Raw genomic sequence first — 16,059 nt, 5'->3', positions numbered from 1 at the left:
CCTAAAGCGGGTTTCATCCGTCAACCTCTTAATCCGTCCGACTCCGATTATCAGGTTACTTCCCATTCTTCCTCTGGTGAATCGTCGGCCACTCAGCTGCCACCCCTTAAAACGGTTCTTGGGTAAGCTAGACTGAACATATGCTTCTGGTATACCACGTTACAACTTATGCTGTTCCTTGACTTTTTGTTTCTCTTTCAGGGCTAAACCTAAACCAAGCAAGAAAGCCCGCCTGAATAAAGCGGCCGAGGAAGATGCTGCCCTTGAACAGGAAACAACACCAGATCTTGAAGCGTTTGTTCCTGAAGATATTCCCAATGATCCTCCTTTGCAAGATGATGCTATTACTGATAAAAGGCCTATCGATACCTCAGTCCCTATTGACCAGCCTGCCAGCTCCGTCTGGATCGATGGATCCCGCAGTCCTTCAAAGCCTGCTGATAAACCGACCGTGCCAACGCAAACCGGCGAGCCCAAGGATGATGATGTTGTAATTACCGGCGTAGGTCGGATTGAACCAGGGAATCCCGTCGCTTTGGCCAAGCATACTGTGAAAGAAGATTCTCCTGGCATGAACAAAGGCAAATGGGATGTTAATCTGGAAACATATGCTGCTCTGAGTGCCCAAGATGTTCATTCTGGTTATTTGAACCGGCTATATACTAGTCGTGACTATGAAGCTGGCCTGGTAAAGATAATGAGAGATAAATTTGAGGTAACTTCCTTGCGCTTCTTCTTTCTTTAATTACTGCTACTGTATTAATCCTCCTAGCCCCCAAGGGCCGGTTTGTAATCTTCTTCAAACCGGGACTTGAATATAGTCCTCAATACTTTGAACTCCATCAATGTAGCCCCCAAGGGCCGGTTCAACTTAGTATAGTTAAACCGGGACTCCAATAAAGATTCTAACATCAGAACATAACTGAGCAAATAGCCATTAGCCCCCAAGTGCCAAGTTGAATACCTGTATTGAGCTTGGGACTTTGTGATTTAGTAACAGATGAAAATTGAAGGTGCATTAGCCCCCAAGTATCAAGCATATAACTTGTTATGTGGTTGGTACTTCAAATTCTTGTACCGTTTGTTGAAAGCCAAGCACTGTCTTTATGCAGGCTGAAGTGCAGATCAAAGAAGACCGGATTACTGATCTGCAGGAAATTTTGAAAACCCAGCAAGCTGAAACCGACAAGGCAAGGGAAGAATTAACCAGCGCTTTGAGTATCACAGAACAGCTGAAGGAGGGTTTCGAGAAGGAGCGGACTGATTGGGCCACTGAGAAGGCCGATTTAATAAAAAGAGCTGAAAATGCTGAAGCTGCTCTTAAACCGGTGGTAGATGAGCTGACCGCCGTAAAGCGGCAAGTACATTCCATGACCGCTGCTATCTTTGGTAAGTCCCTTTTGGTTTCTTGAACAACTCTGGCCTGCTTATAATAAATCCGGTTTGTGATCTTTCTTGTATTGTTACAGGTACACGCATTGGTCACTTAGGGTCAGATGTTCGGAAAGAAATTGAAGGCTGCCTACACTTTAATTGAACAGCTGTATACCGGAGCGCAACGGATCATCACCACTGCATCGCATAACAATCCGGCACCTTCCTTAATCCAAGACACTCTTAATAGGTTGTCAATGCTTCCTGCTCGGATTGAAGAACTAAAGAAATCTGCTGCTCGAACCGGAGCCATTAATGCCTTGATCCGGGCAAAAGCTTGGGTGCCGGATTTCGATCCTGTTGAAGCAGCTCAAGGCTATCCCAGCTTGAAGGAAGATGGCTCAGAGTTCAATGAAGATGATTTGAGGGCGATAAACCGTGCAGTACACCCTCTGGCTTGTCAATTGGCTGAAGAGGCAGACTTGTCGCATTATCAAGCTCAGTACAATGACCAGAACAAACGAGTGCCTGCACCAACTCCTGAAGTGGAAAATCTGATTCCTCGAATCCGTAAGCATACTTACGCTCCTGATATTGAACCGTCTTCTCTGATCCATGAAGAGGCTGTCTTTCAAGCTTTAATGGGAATCGACTGGTCCACTGTTGATTTCCAGCCAATGGATAGAGATGAGGAAGCTGAAGCAGCGCGGGACGACCCACAACCATCAGACCGGTTTGATGAGCAAGCTTGAACCGGAAGCCGGTTTACAGAACTGCTTCATTATGATCCGCCGGAACAACAATGATCTTATTTGGGCACCGCGTTGCCTTGTAATAGGATAGTCAATACTTCTGTCTCGAAATATGCCTTCGTGCATAAGTACTAATGCTTTTGCTTGAAATCCTTAATTATATTTCCCGCAATCAGAAAAATCTTGAACTGCGGTGGCGGTTATACCGCCAACCGGTTTATAACCTTGATATATATATATATATCAATGTATTTAAAACATATAATCAAATATGTGATACAAAATACCTACCATCACTAGGCATGAAGTTGGCTTAGCCAGGCTTGAAACGGAGTATTTATAAACCGTTACCATCAAAGGGGAGAAAACAACTCCCTTGTAAATCGTGCTGGGTCATTATGAGCCCCCCTGCTACTTCATGATGTTAACAGGAAAGTTAAACCGGGCATATTTCTCCGGAATACAAATGAACCGATTTCCGTCAGCTGAACCGGTAAAAAAGTGTTGTTGGTTCAAAGGAAACACAACAAAAAATTGAAGAATAGCCATAAAAGAAATATGGCAGCAAAGGCAATGATAAAAACCGTTTGCAAAAACATGCTTTACTGAGCTGATCAAATGGTGTTACCATGGTCGGACATGACCAAGCCCCTAATAGGAGTGACAATGGTTCAAGTCAGCAAGGTCCCCAAATGAAACCGTGGCAATTATGCCGATCAAGAGGCGTGGCAATGGTTCGGGTTCGACCAAGCCCCCAAGTGATTTTGTGGCCTTAGGCCGATCAAGAGGCGTGACTGGTTCAGACTTGACCATGTCCCCAAGTGATCTGGTGGCTTTCGCCTATCAAAAGGTGTCGCGTTGGTTCGGACACGACCAAGGCCCCAAGTGATATCACAAAACTTTTTGAAAAGCAAATTTCAAGGGGTAAACCGGAGGCCGTTTTAAAACAGAACCACTCCATGTAACCACACATGATATGAAAGGACAGAGACCCCGCTTTAGCTGAGGCTCCGGTTTTATTATATCAATGATAACATATACATTGCCATAATATGTACATAGATAGAGCCGATGGCTCAAGTGTAGTAAGGCCGAAGATGAGCTATATTCCACGGCCTGTTGGTCTCCTCCTCTGATGTGCGTGAGTCCTTATGCTCTCGAATATCAATCAGATAGTACGACCCGTTGTGCAGATTCTTGCTGACCACGAAAGGTCCCTCCCAAGGTGGGGATAACTTGTGCATATCCGTCTGATCTTGGATGAGCCGAAGCACCAAATCTCCTTCTTGAAAAGTTCTGGTTCTGACCCGGCGACTGTGATAGCGACGAAGATCTTGTTGATAAATCGCCGAGCGGGCAGCCGCTATGTCACGCTCCTCATCTAATAGGTCCAAAGCATCTTGCCGTGCTGTCTCATTGTCCGCTTCAACATAAGCCGCCACACAAGGCGAATCGTGCCGGATATCACTAGGGAGAACCGCCTCTGCTCCGTAGACCATAAAAAACGGTGTGTATCCTGTGGATCGGTTGGGCGTAGTGTTGATACTCCATAGTACAGATGGTAGTTCTTCAACCCAACATCCCGGTGTTCTTTGCAATGGAACCATAAGCCGGGGTTTGATGCCTCGCAAGATCTCTTGATTAGCTCGTTCTGCCTGCCCATTGGACTGGGGGTGAGCCACTGATGATACGTCAAGTCTGATGTGCTCACGTTCACAAAATTCCTTCATAGCACCCTTGGATAAATTGGTACCATTGTCAGTAATGATACTGTGTGGAAAGCCAAACCGGAAAATCACTTTTTAATGAACTGAACCGCTGTAGCTGCATCACACTTGCTGACAGGTTCTGCTTCAACCCACTTGGTAAACTTGTCAACTGCCACCAAAAGGTGGGTTTTCTTATCCTTGGACCTTTTAAAAGGTCCGACCATATCCAGCCCCCAAGTCGCAAACGGCCAAGTAATTGGAATCATCCTCAATTCTTGAGCCGGCACATGAGCACGCCTTGAAAATTTCTGACAGCCATCACACCGTTTAACCAAGTCCTCCGCATCAGCACGAGCTGTCAACCAGTAAAACCCGTGACGAAACGCCTTAGCCAACAGAGACTTTGAACCGGCGTGGTGACCACAATCCCCTTCATGGATTTCGCGTAAAATTTCACAACCTTCCTCAGGAGAGACGTAGCGTTGAAACGCTCCTGATACACTGCAATGATGCAATTCGCCATTGATAATTGTCATAGATTTGGATCACCGGACTATCTGCCTGGCTAGAGTCTCATCCTCTGGCAACTCTCCCCGGTTCATGTACGCAAGATAGGGAACTGTCCAATCTGGTATAACATGCAGGGCTGCCACCAATTGAGCCTCCAGATCAGGAATAGCCAAATCCGCTTCACCTAGGAGCTTGACTGACGGATTGTGCAACACATCAAGAAAGACATTAGGCGGGACCGGTTTACGCTGAGAGCCCAACTGGCTTAAAGCGTCCGCCGCTTCATTTTTTCGACGATCCACGTGATCCACCTGATAACCCTTGAAGGGACCTGCAACAATATCCACCTCACGACGATATGCAGCCATGAGTGGGTCTTTAGAATCCCAAGTGCCAGACACCTGTTGAGCTACGAGGTCCGAGTCATCGAAGCACTTAACCCGACTTAGATTCATCTCCTTAGCCATCCGGAGACCATGGAGCAAGGCTTCATACTCAGCTGCATTATTAGTACAAGGGAACATTAAGCGGAGAACATAACAAAATTTATCACCTCGTGGGGAAGTTAACACGACTCCAGCCCCCGAGCCTTCCAATTGCCTGGATCCATCAAAATGGATAGTCCAATATGTGTGATCCGGTTTCTCCTCTGGTGCTTGCAGCTCAGTCCAATCATTGATGAAATCAACAAGTGCTTGAGACTTCACCGCCGTCCGGGGTACGTACTTCAATCCGTGCGGCCCAAGTTCTATAGCCCACTTGGCAATACGGCCGGTCGCCTCCCGGTTCTGTATGATATCACCCAAGGGAGCTGAACTGACCACTGTGATAGGGTGCCCTTGGAAATATTGCTTCAGCTTCCGGCTTGCCATGAAAACTCCATATACCAGCTTCTGCCAATGCGGATACCTTTGCTTGGATTCAATAAGCACCTCGCTGATATAGTAAACCGGCCGCTGAACCATATATTCCTTGCCTGCCTCCTTGCGTTCTACCACAATAGCCATGCTAACTGCATGAGCATTGGCCGCTACATATAACAATAACGGCTCCTTGTCGACCGGAGCTGCAAGAACGGACGGATTGGCTAATTGCCGCTTCAAGTCCTCCAACGCTTCATTAGCAGCTGGACTCCAGATGAATTGATCTGTCTTTCTCAACATCTGGTATAAAGGGATGGCCTTCTCTCCGAGGCGGCTGATAAACCGGCTTAGTGCGGCGATCAGACCTGCCAAACGCTGAACATCGTTGATACACTTCGGTTTATCCAGGGAGGTGATAGCCGTAATCTTCTCCGGATTAGCCTCAATTCCTCTGTTGGACACAAGAAAGCCCAGCAACTTGCCTGCCGGAACACCAAAGACACATTTGGCAGGGTTAAGCATCATCTTATAAACCTGCAAGTTGTCAAAGGTTTCCTTTAAATCATCAACCAGCGTCTCCTTCTGCCTTGACTTGACTACAATATCATCCACATAGGCGTGCACATTGCGGCCGATCTGTTTATGCAGGCAATTCTGTACACACCGTTGATAAGTGGCTTGGGCGCTCTTGAGCCCAAAAGGCATAGATACATAGCAGAAGGCTCCAAAGGGAGTAATAAACGCCGTCTTCTCCTGGTCCTTAACCGCCATTTTGATCTGATGATACCCAGAATACGCATCCAAAAAACTCAAACGCTCACAACCCGCCGTGGCATCAATAATCTGGTCAATGCGGGGGAGGGCAAAAGGATCCGCTGGACAAGCCTTGTTAAGATCCGTATAATCCACACACATACGCCAAGTGCCATTTTTCTTAAGAACCAGCACCGGATTAGCAAGCCACTCTGGATGGAACACTTCAATGATAAAACCAGCTGCTAAGAGCCTGGCCACCTCCTCCCCAATAGCTTTGCGCCTCTCTTCGTTAAACCGGCGGAGAAATTGCTTTACCGGTTTATACTTGGGATCAACATTAAGAGTGTGCTCAGCGAGTTCCCTCGGTACACCTGGCATGTCAGAAGGCTTCCATGCAAAAATGTCCCGATTCTCACGGATGAACTCGATGAGCGCGCTTTCCTATTTAGGGTCCAAGTTGGCACTGACAGTGAACTGCTTGGACGAATCGCCGGGCACGAAGTCAACAAGCTTGGTCTCAGCCGCTGATTTGAACTTCAGATCTGAATCATGCTCCGTAGTTGGCTTCTTCAAAGGGGTCATGTCCGCCGGATCAACATTGTCCCTATAATATTTTAACTCCTCCGTGGCACAAACCGACTCTGCATAGGCCGCATCACCTTCCTCACATTCCAAAGCAACCTTGCGGCTCCCATGAACCGTTATTGTCCCTTTGTGACCCGGCATCTTGAGCTGCAAATAGATATAACAAGGCCGTGCCATGAACTTGGCATAAGCCGGCCGCCCAAACAAGGCGTGATACGGGCTCCGGATCTTCACCACCTCAAAGGTTAGTGTCTCGGATCGGGAATCATGCTCGTCCCCAAAAGCCACCTCCAGGGCTATCTTACCAACAGGATATGCTGATTTGCCAGGCACCACACCATGGAACACCGTATTAGACGGTCTGAGATCCTTGTCTGTTAGCCCCATGCGGCGGAATGTCTCATAGTACAGGATGTTAATACTGCTCCCTCCATCCATGAGTACCTTGGTGAATTTATAACCTCCCACCTGAGGGTCTACCACTAATGCCAACTGGCCCGGATTGTCAACCCGGGGGGGGGGTGATCCTCCCTGCTCCACACGATAGGCTGCTCTGACCAGCGTAAATAACGCGGTACGGCCGGTTCAACAGAGTTCACTGCTCGCTTATGAAGTTTCCGGTCGCGCTTATCCGAGCTAGTTGTGAAAACGTGATACTGCCCATTGTTCAACTGTTTTGGCTGGCTCTGATAACCCGACCGCTGCTGCTGCTGCTGCTGTTGGTTGTAACCCCCTTGACCGTTTTGATTATCCTGGTTATTATTACCGCCCTGATTGAAACCTGAACCGGAAGCTCCATCGTGACCCGGCCCATGGAAACCGGATCCTGAGCCACCACCTGACCACGGTCATACCGGAAGGCATTAGAGTTTTTAAATTCCTGCATAATGAAACAATTCTTCCAAAGGTGGTTAGCCGGCGCCTCCTTCGTCCCGTGTTTTGGGCAAGGCTGATTCAGCAAATAGTTTAAGCGATCCGGGTTAGGATTTGGAGCCCCATTACGATTCGCCGCTTTACCTCTGCGCCGCTGACCCTTGTCCTGCGCATTAGTGTTAGCCACAAAGTCCAGGCTGCCATCCGCCTTACGCTTGCCTCCGTTTCCATGGCCCGCCGGTTTGTATTGATGCCCCTTAGAGTTGCTATTCTTCTTTCCCTTCCCTGCTTCGTCATCGTCAGTCTCAGGATCCTTGGTACTATCAGAATCAGCATACTTCACTAAAGCGGCCATGAGAGTTCCCATGTCATTACAGAACCGCTTCATACGCCCTAACTTTTGCTTTAGAGGCTTAAACCGGCAATTGCCCTCCAGGGTTAAGATCGCAGAGTCAGCATTGATCCTGTCAGACGAGTGCAAGACTTCAGAAACGCGGCGTACCCAATGGGTTGTTGACTCTCCATCCTCCTGAACACAAGCCGCCAAGTCTACTATGGATTTAGGCTGCTTACACGTATCTTTGAAATTCTGGATAAACCGGGTCCGCAACTGGGCCCATGAACTGATAGAATTAGGCGACAGGCCCTTCAACCAAGTACGGGCTGTGCCTTCAAGCATCATGGTGAATTACTTTGCACATGCGGTCTCATCCACATCTAGCATCTCCATTGCCATCTCGTAACTCTCTACCCATGCTTCTGGAGATAAATCAGCGGTGTAATTCGGCACCTTGCACGGGCCCTTGAAGTCCTTGGGCAGGCGTACATTACGTAAAGCGGGGACTAAACAGGGTACTCCCAAGCTAGATGCGACCCCTGGCCCGACAGAGGTGGTTGGACGAACCGTTGTAAGCTGGTCCGCCTCGTTTTGTGCTGCTAACTCGGCCTCCCTTCGTGCCCGGGCCCGGTCTACTACATCCTGAGCATCGTGAGCACCACCGGCCGGGTTATTGCCACGGGCCGCTTCACGGCCCCGCGCATTGCTTGATATGGCCGGTTCATCCAGGCACCTACAATAGCTCCGGCTTGGACGAGGTCTTGAATGAATCCGATCGCGGCTGTATGAATATGCCTCCTGTTGAATCAAAGCGGTCCGGAGAAGTTCCTTAACCCGGCGCGTCTCTATTGCTTGCGGAGAGTCTCCTTCGACCGGGATAGCTTCTAATCGCGCAGCAGCTGCGACAAGATTGTCCATAGGATTAGAATAATGACCCGGAGGTGTCTGGACCGGCGGAGGAATCACAATGTTCTGCCGAGGAGGTTCCATCAGGCGGGGTTGGACCGTCGCTCCTGGCCCTGGTGCCTCGACCCGGTTTACCTCCAGGTGCCCCGGCGGATTACTGGTTCCCGCTCCCGGAGTGTGAAAGAGATTTCGAGGGTCGAACCCTAACGGCAGGCGTGATCTGTGCTTCCGCTTCAAGACTTCCTGTGATGCGTTCTGGTCGAGCATAAGTTTATAGGCCTGGGCGTCCAAAGCGGCCCGCTCTGCGGCCATCCTGTCCTTCTCTGCTGCCAAGTCGGCTTTGGCTTGTGCGATCTGCTCTCTCACTTTTGCAATCTCTGCATCATGGGCCTCCTGATCCGCCGGATTGGCCTCTGCCATAAGTACAGCTAGTGCATCAAACAGGTCAGACAGAACTTGAACCGGTGGGCGCACAAGGCCTCCTGCCCCTGCTGCCGCTGCCGCTGCTGATCCGGAGAGCATTGCTGCTGCGGTCGAGGAGTGATTCGCCGCCTGTGTACCGGCCATGAATATTCCAACCCGGTTGATCTGCTCAGGGGGGTCCGGAATACTGTCGCCATCGGAACAGCCCCTAATCTGGTCGTCTTGCAACTGGTACAATGATTCGGTCTCTCCGGTTGAGGACTCGTCGCCGGAATAGACGACGGTCTCGCTACCGTATTCTGACTCGTCCCATGCTCTCCTCCGTGGATGACTCCCACGAAGGCACGCTTCACGGCTGGTTTAACCTGGGTAGATCTCGCACGCTGAGCCATCTCGACGAGGTCGGTGCGGATGTCCGGCTCAGGCCCAGGCTCACCAATCTTGCCGATAAAAACGTGTATGCCACCAAAGGGGACCCGGTACCCGTACTCGATCGAGCCGGCTTCAGGACCCCATCCTGCATCGTCGATGTAGAGCTTGCCGCGACGACTCTTGGTCATCCGGCCCACAGCATAGCCTTCGAGTCCTTTGAGCTTGCCCTCCAAGATCATCAAACCATCGTGCGATAGCCCCACGGTGGGCGCCAACTGTCGTGGATTTGTCACGGCAGATGTCCTCATGAAAGGACTTAGTCGTGGAGCCATCGCTACGGGTTAACTTGAAGGGGTTAAAGCGGACACAAAGACACAAGGGTTTATACTAGTTCGGCCCCTTCGATGAAGGTAAAAGCCTACGTCTAGTTGTGATGGAATTGATGTGGTTTCGATGGCTAGGGAGCAAACAAGCTTCGCCTAGGCTCGAGTTGTTGTTGTCTGTCCTTGAACCGCCGCCGGGTCGTCCCCTTATATACACGGGTGACGCCCGTCGGTCCACAGAGTCCCACACCGGTTCATACTCGTATCCCGGTTGGTCTCCTCTCTATTCCTAACTTACAATGCAAGTTTACATATCAAGCCGGTTTACGGCTACAGGTTCTAAACCGACTACAGGCCTTGGGCCTTCATCTGCTTAACCATCTTTAAACTACTAATGAAGTTAACCCGGCCCAGGTAGGCCGGTTCACGCCCAGTGGTAATATCCCCAACAGATGGGGAAGTGAACAAGGGTATATTTGATATACAGGTTATTGATGTGTGCCTTACTAGTGTTTATAGTAACCCCTGAGTATTTGATACTTGTTCGATTGCTAAGATTAGTAACTCGAAACAGGAGTTACAGAATAAACAGAAACTAGTTGAGGGTGAAGTAAGGATGTGTGTTGAAAGTGGTTCCAAGAGTGATATGATCATCATCGCACACTCCCTACACTTTCGAGATTAGTGTTGAACTTAAATAAATGTTATTTGGTGTTTGCGTTGAGCATGAATATGATTTGATCATGTTTATTGCAATATGGTTATTCATTTAAAAATCAGAGAATAATTGTTGTTCTGTTTAAATGAATAAAACCTTTGATGGTCATACACCCAATGAAAATAGTTTGTTGGATCTCGATCGTAGTGATACACATATTCATAATATTGATGCCAAAATATGCAAAGTTGATAATGATAGTGCAACTTATTTGTGGCACTGCCGTTTGGGTCATATCAGTGTAAAGCGCATGAAGAAACTCCATAAAGATGGATTTTCGGAATCACTTGTTATGAATCATTTGATGCTTGCGAACTGTGCCTTTTGGGCAAGATGACTAAAAACTCCGTTCTCCGGAACAATGGAACAAGCTACTGACTTATTGGAAATAATACATACCGATGTATGCGATCCAATGAGTGTTGATGCTCGTGGCAAGTATCGTTATTTTCTGACCTTCACAAGATGATTTGAGCAGATATGGGTATATCTACTTGAATGAAACATAAGTCTGAAATAGTTGAAAGGTTCAAAGAATTTCAGAGTGAAGTGGAAAATCATCATAACAAGAAAAATAAAGTTTCTATGATTTGACCATGGAGGAGAATATTTGAGTTATGAGTTTGGTCTTCATTTGAAACAATGCAGAATAGTTTCGCAACTCACACCACCCGGAAGACCACAACGTAATGATGTGTCTGAACGTCGTAATTGTATTTTACTAGATATGGTGCGATCTATGATGTCTCTTACTGATTTACCGCTATCGTTTTGGGGTTATGCTTTAGAAATGGCTATATTCACATTAAATAGGGCACCATCTAAATCCGTTGAGACGACACCTAATGAACTGTGGTTTGGCAAGAAACCAAAGTTGTCGTTTCTTAAAGTTTGGGGCTACGATGCTTATGCGAAAAAGCTTCAACCTGATAAGCCCGAACCCAAATCGGAGAAATGTGTCTTCATAGGATACCCAAAGGAGACTGTTGGGTACACCTTCTATCACAGATCCGAAGGGAAGCACTACAAAAAAAACACTTCCGTGATGATACGTGTTTGTCAGAGTAGGTCGCGTTTTTTGTCATGCATGTACATCCATGACGATTTTATGACAGAATCAAGATAGTCATACCTGTGTTGTCGTAGAAGTGTTCCATGACATTACCAAAATTATCATCACGGAAGTGTCCACTTCCATGACGATAAATCACGCGTCACAGAAGTACTTTCGTCAAGGGTGACCGACATGTGGCATCCACCGTAACTGAACGCCGTTAAACTATCGGGTAGGGTTTTGGATCCGATAACCCGTTAACAGCCCCAACCAATGGGGATTTTCCACGTGTAAAATCATCATTGGCTAGAGGAAACACGTGTCGGCTCATCGTTGGGACAGATGTCATCCACTCATTGGACAGAAGGCACCTATGATACATCGACACGTGGCACGGCCCAACAGTGGCCCATTCATGTGAAAAGGCCGGCCCATTTGACTTGGTCAAAAGGTGGCGGGCCGGCCCACGGAAAGCCTGTTAACGACCTATTCGCATATAGCCCATTTATAGCCCGCTAACCCAAGGCCCATTACGCCCTATCTGAATTAGGCCCAGTAGCGTCATCTGGGCCATCCAATATGATTCCAGCTCGTTTTCAGTTCGGGCCCATGTATGGCCCATGATGTCTTTCGGCCCATATGAGGCCCTTTGTAACTCTTGGCCCATTAGCGGCCCGTGATGAAACTGGCCCGTAATGAATAGTGTATCACTTTAGACCCATTGAACGGCCCATGGGGAAACAGGCCCGTAATGAATAGTGTATCACTTTATACCCATTAATGGCCCATTATTCCGTTGGGCCGTTTCCAGCCCAAGTTAACTTTCGGCCTTCTGAGGGCCCATTTATTCTTGGGCTCATTTGCAGCATTCAGTTACTTACGGCCCGTTACTGTCATTTTCTGCTTGTGGGCCAAATTCAGCCCATCATTACAGTCGGCCTGTTTGTGACCGTTAATCTGTTGGGCCATTTTCATAGCATCACCAAATACGGCCTATTAACGGCCTGTTATGGTCAGCCCATAAAACGTACGATTTCCATTAAAGCCCGTCTATGGCCCATTAAAGGCCCGTACAAGACCCATAAATGAGTCGGCCCTTACAAGGCCCATGGATCCTACGAGACGTAGAAGGCCCATGGATCCTACGAGACGTAGAAGGCCCATGGATCCTATGAGACATAGAAGGCCCATGGATCCTACGAGACGTAGAAGGCCCATGGATCCCACGAGACGTAGAAGGCCCATGGATCCGACGGCCCGTACATGGCCCATGGATCGTACGGCCCGTGAAGGGCCATGGTCGGGCGAGTTGGCCCCCATTTGAACAATATAGCATATTCAAAGAATTATCCTACTCAATACTATCACCTCTAAAAAGCATACACTATACAACAAAGAGATCAAGGCATAGAAAGGTAGAATAATCCTACACTATACAATAAAGAAATTACAGCCGATTATACCCATTGGGCATTATGGTTCGGCACAGGTGATAATAAAGCATACACAAACAGCAAATTACATACACTGGGCAAATATAGCTCATACATCATGGACGCGCATCAACTTAACTCCATTTGAACTATAATATCTTTAGAAAATAGGATTGGCCGGATTCAGATAGCACAAATTTCAGTCTACAAAATCTCCAATTCCTTCATGGTTACCTCAGTGTCTTGTTTCATTTTTTTGACTCCTGCATCTAATACCTGCATGTCCAGTCTCAACTTGTTGATTATACGTTGACAATCATGTACACGTTGTCTTGCCACCTCTAGTTGATGCTCGAGAACATCAACACATTCCAATTCCAATCCATAATCATTCGGTAACGGCCATGCCGCACTGCTCGTAGATCTTTGTGTTGATGTCACTACATCCTGAAATGTTTCTGTAAGTACACATGACTTGGGCAAAAATATAGTTACAAGAGTGAAGCGAACAAGACACTATTTTGTACTACATGGCAAAACAGACTAACAATAATGTTACAGGTCACTTTCAAAAAAAATGTTACACGTCATGAAGCATAAGCAGGTGATATTTTAAAAATTATAAAAAAGATAGTCTGTGCAGCCTGCATACAGAAATCCCTCTTAGCTCACCAGAGGAGCATGATGTTGGGGCCCAATCGAAAACACAAACAAGTTACAAATTTAGACAACACGTTGCATATAAGCAAGCAAGCAGTTGGCCATTCTATACCTCAATTAAAGTCTTAGGGAGCATAATGAACAGTAGAGGGTTTCATACAAACATACTACAGCAGGCAAAATCAGGCAATCATTAGCGTAGTATAAACTAGATTGTGAGCCTCATGCAATAATAGTTGGTTAATAGACTTCAAAGCTTCAGGCACACTTCGGCAGAGTAATTAAATGGTAAGGCCTTTAATTGTGTCAACTAATAGTTATACAAGTATCAAACATCAGGCATGATTATTTGGGTATCTCATTAATTGAGGACAAATAAAGCAATTGAAAAGAGAAAATTAACTATGCCTGAAACAAACAAGGAATTGAACTATTGAGTTGCATACAGTGACTTACCTTAGCAGGTTGAAGAGTCTCAATGCAGCTCCTACTTCTCTTGCAAGGCTGCTTCCTAACATCTTGTACTTGGAAATCCTGAATCTTATCTTCATTGCACCCCCTCTACAAGGTGACACAAACTAGTTACTCGTCTTCTTGGAAGATAAATATGCATACTTTCCAGTCTGTGAGCACAAAAGGATGAGATTATAACAAAACAACACCACATAATGAAACATGCCGCATCTCTTGCACTTGCACACAATGAAATGAGCATTTACTATGTCTGCACTATGTAAAAACTGGGCATACCTTCAAACTGGATCTCCAGGTACTCTTGGTGAGCCTACTGTAGTGTACAGCCAAACCTTTATGTCACCTATGAGTTAGACAAGGCCCCACTACAGAAGCCCTTACTATTTAAATCGTTGACAAGCTCTGTTAGAGTGTTAGGTCAAGAACAACAAGTAATCAAAGCAAACAGTCCTAGTATGGCTGGCTGATGCAAACAAGCAATTGAACAGATGTGTGAGCAAATCTTACATATCAAGAAAAGAAGCAAAGAAGGAGGCTTAAAGACCATCACTTGACTGACTAGATTTAAGGGGCATTTAAACATCATGTGCAACGTATGAACTAACATAAACATTGCATATTCCAGATTCTACAATGGAATGCACATGTATTAGGTTATGCCATGTATGATGATGCCTAAATGTACAGATAGCATGCATGAGTGATTCATCATTGCACGCACAATTGAATTGCAGGTTAAGGGTCAGTTTGATTCCGCCTTTTCAGGGCATATTGTCAAAATAAGCCATAAAAGATGTAAAGAAGTCATTTTTGAGTTATGGGCTTGGGCTTAACTAATTTGGCTTTAGAGGGGGTGTTTCGGGTAGAACCTCACTAAAAATTGAAGGGAAGGGGAATAGTGAAATGACTCTATTGTCTGCCTATATTACACTCAAAATGCAACTGCTGACGCCCATGTCACACCTGACCCTCAAGTAAAAACAAACACGCAAGCATTCATTGCCCTGCCCGCTTGCATCTCCTCTCCACTTTCCCTCTACCTTGATCCCTTGCCTGCAGCACTAGGGTTCCTCCAGCGAGCCGTCTCCACTGGTCCCATCTGGCCTGGTCCTTGATGATGCTATGTCAAGCTAGTCTACATGGCCGGCGGGTAGGGGAAAATCTCCCTGGCTGCTCCTTCCTCTGGTGCTGCCCCTCATTCTCATGGTCTCCAGCAGCTGCTCCACTGTGGTTCGTCCAACACACTACTCCGACGGGCGCTACACAACTACGGCTGATGCTACACTGCGGCAGAAGGCACCTTATTCCCCCTCCCCTCCTCTCAGGCCATGGCCTTGAGGTGCTGTTGAAGGATGAGCTCATCCAACAAGGTGAGGATCTCCTATGATTTTTTGCCAAATTTTCATTTTGATCCACTATACGATGAATTGCTATGAGCTGCTTCTGCTGCTGCTATATGATGCATTGCTATGAGCTGCTCCTGCTGCTGCTATATGATGAATTGCTATGAGCTGCTGCTGCTGTATGATGAGTTGCTATGAGCTACTACTGCTGTTATATGATGAATTGCTATGAGCTGCTGGTGCTGCTATATGATGAGTTGCTACAAGCTGCTCCTACTGTTGCTATATGATGAATTGCTATGAGTTGCTCCTACTGCTGCTATATGATGAATTGCTATGAGCTGCTCCTGCTGCTGCTATATGATGAATTGCTATGAGTTGCTGCTGGTATATGATGAATTGCAGACTGCTGCTGTTGTATGTTGAGTTGCTATGAGCAGCTGCTGCTGCTATATGATGCTTTCAGGTGGTGCTGCTATATGATAATAACCAGCCACTTGGACCATTGAATTTCAATAAATAATTGTTCTTCATTTAAATGTGGGCCATGCGTTCTTCGTTTAAATTAGGCAATGGGATCTCTATGGAAATCAT

Source organism: Triticum aestivum, chromosome 7B (genome assembly GCF_018294505.1).
Source record: "Triticum aestivum cultivar Chinese Spring chromosome 7B, IWGSC CS RefSeq v2.1, whole genome shotgun sequence".
Lineage (NCBI taxonomy): Eukaryota > Viridiplantae > Streptophyta > Magnoliopsida > Poales > Poaceae > Triticum > Triticum aestivum.
This window is presented reverse-complemented; position numbering follows the sequence as displayed.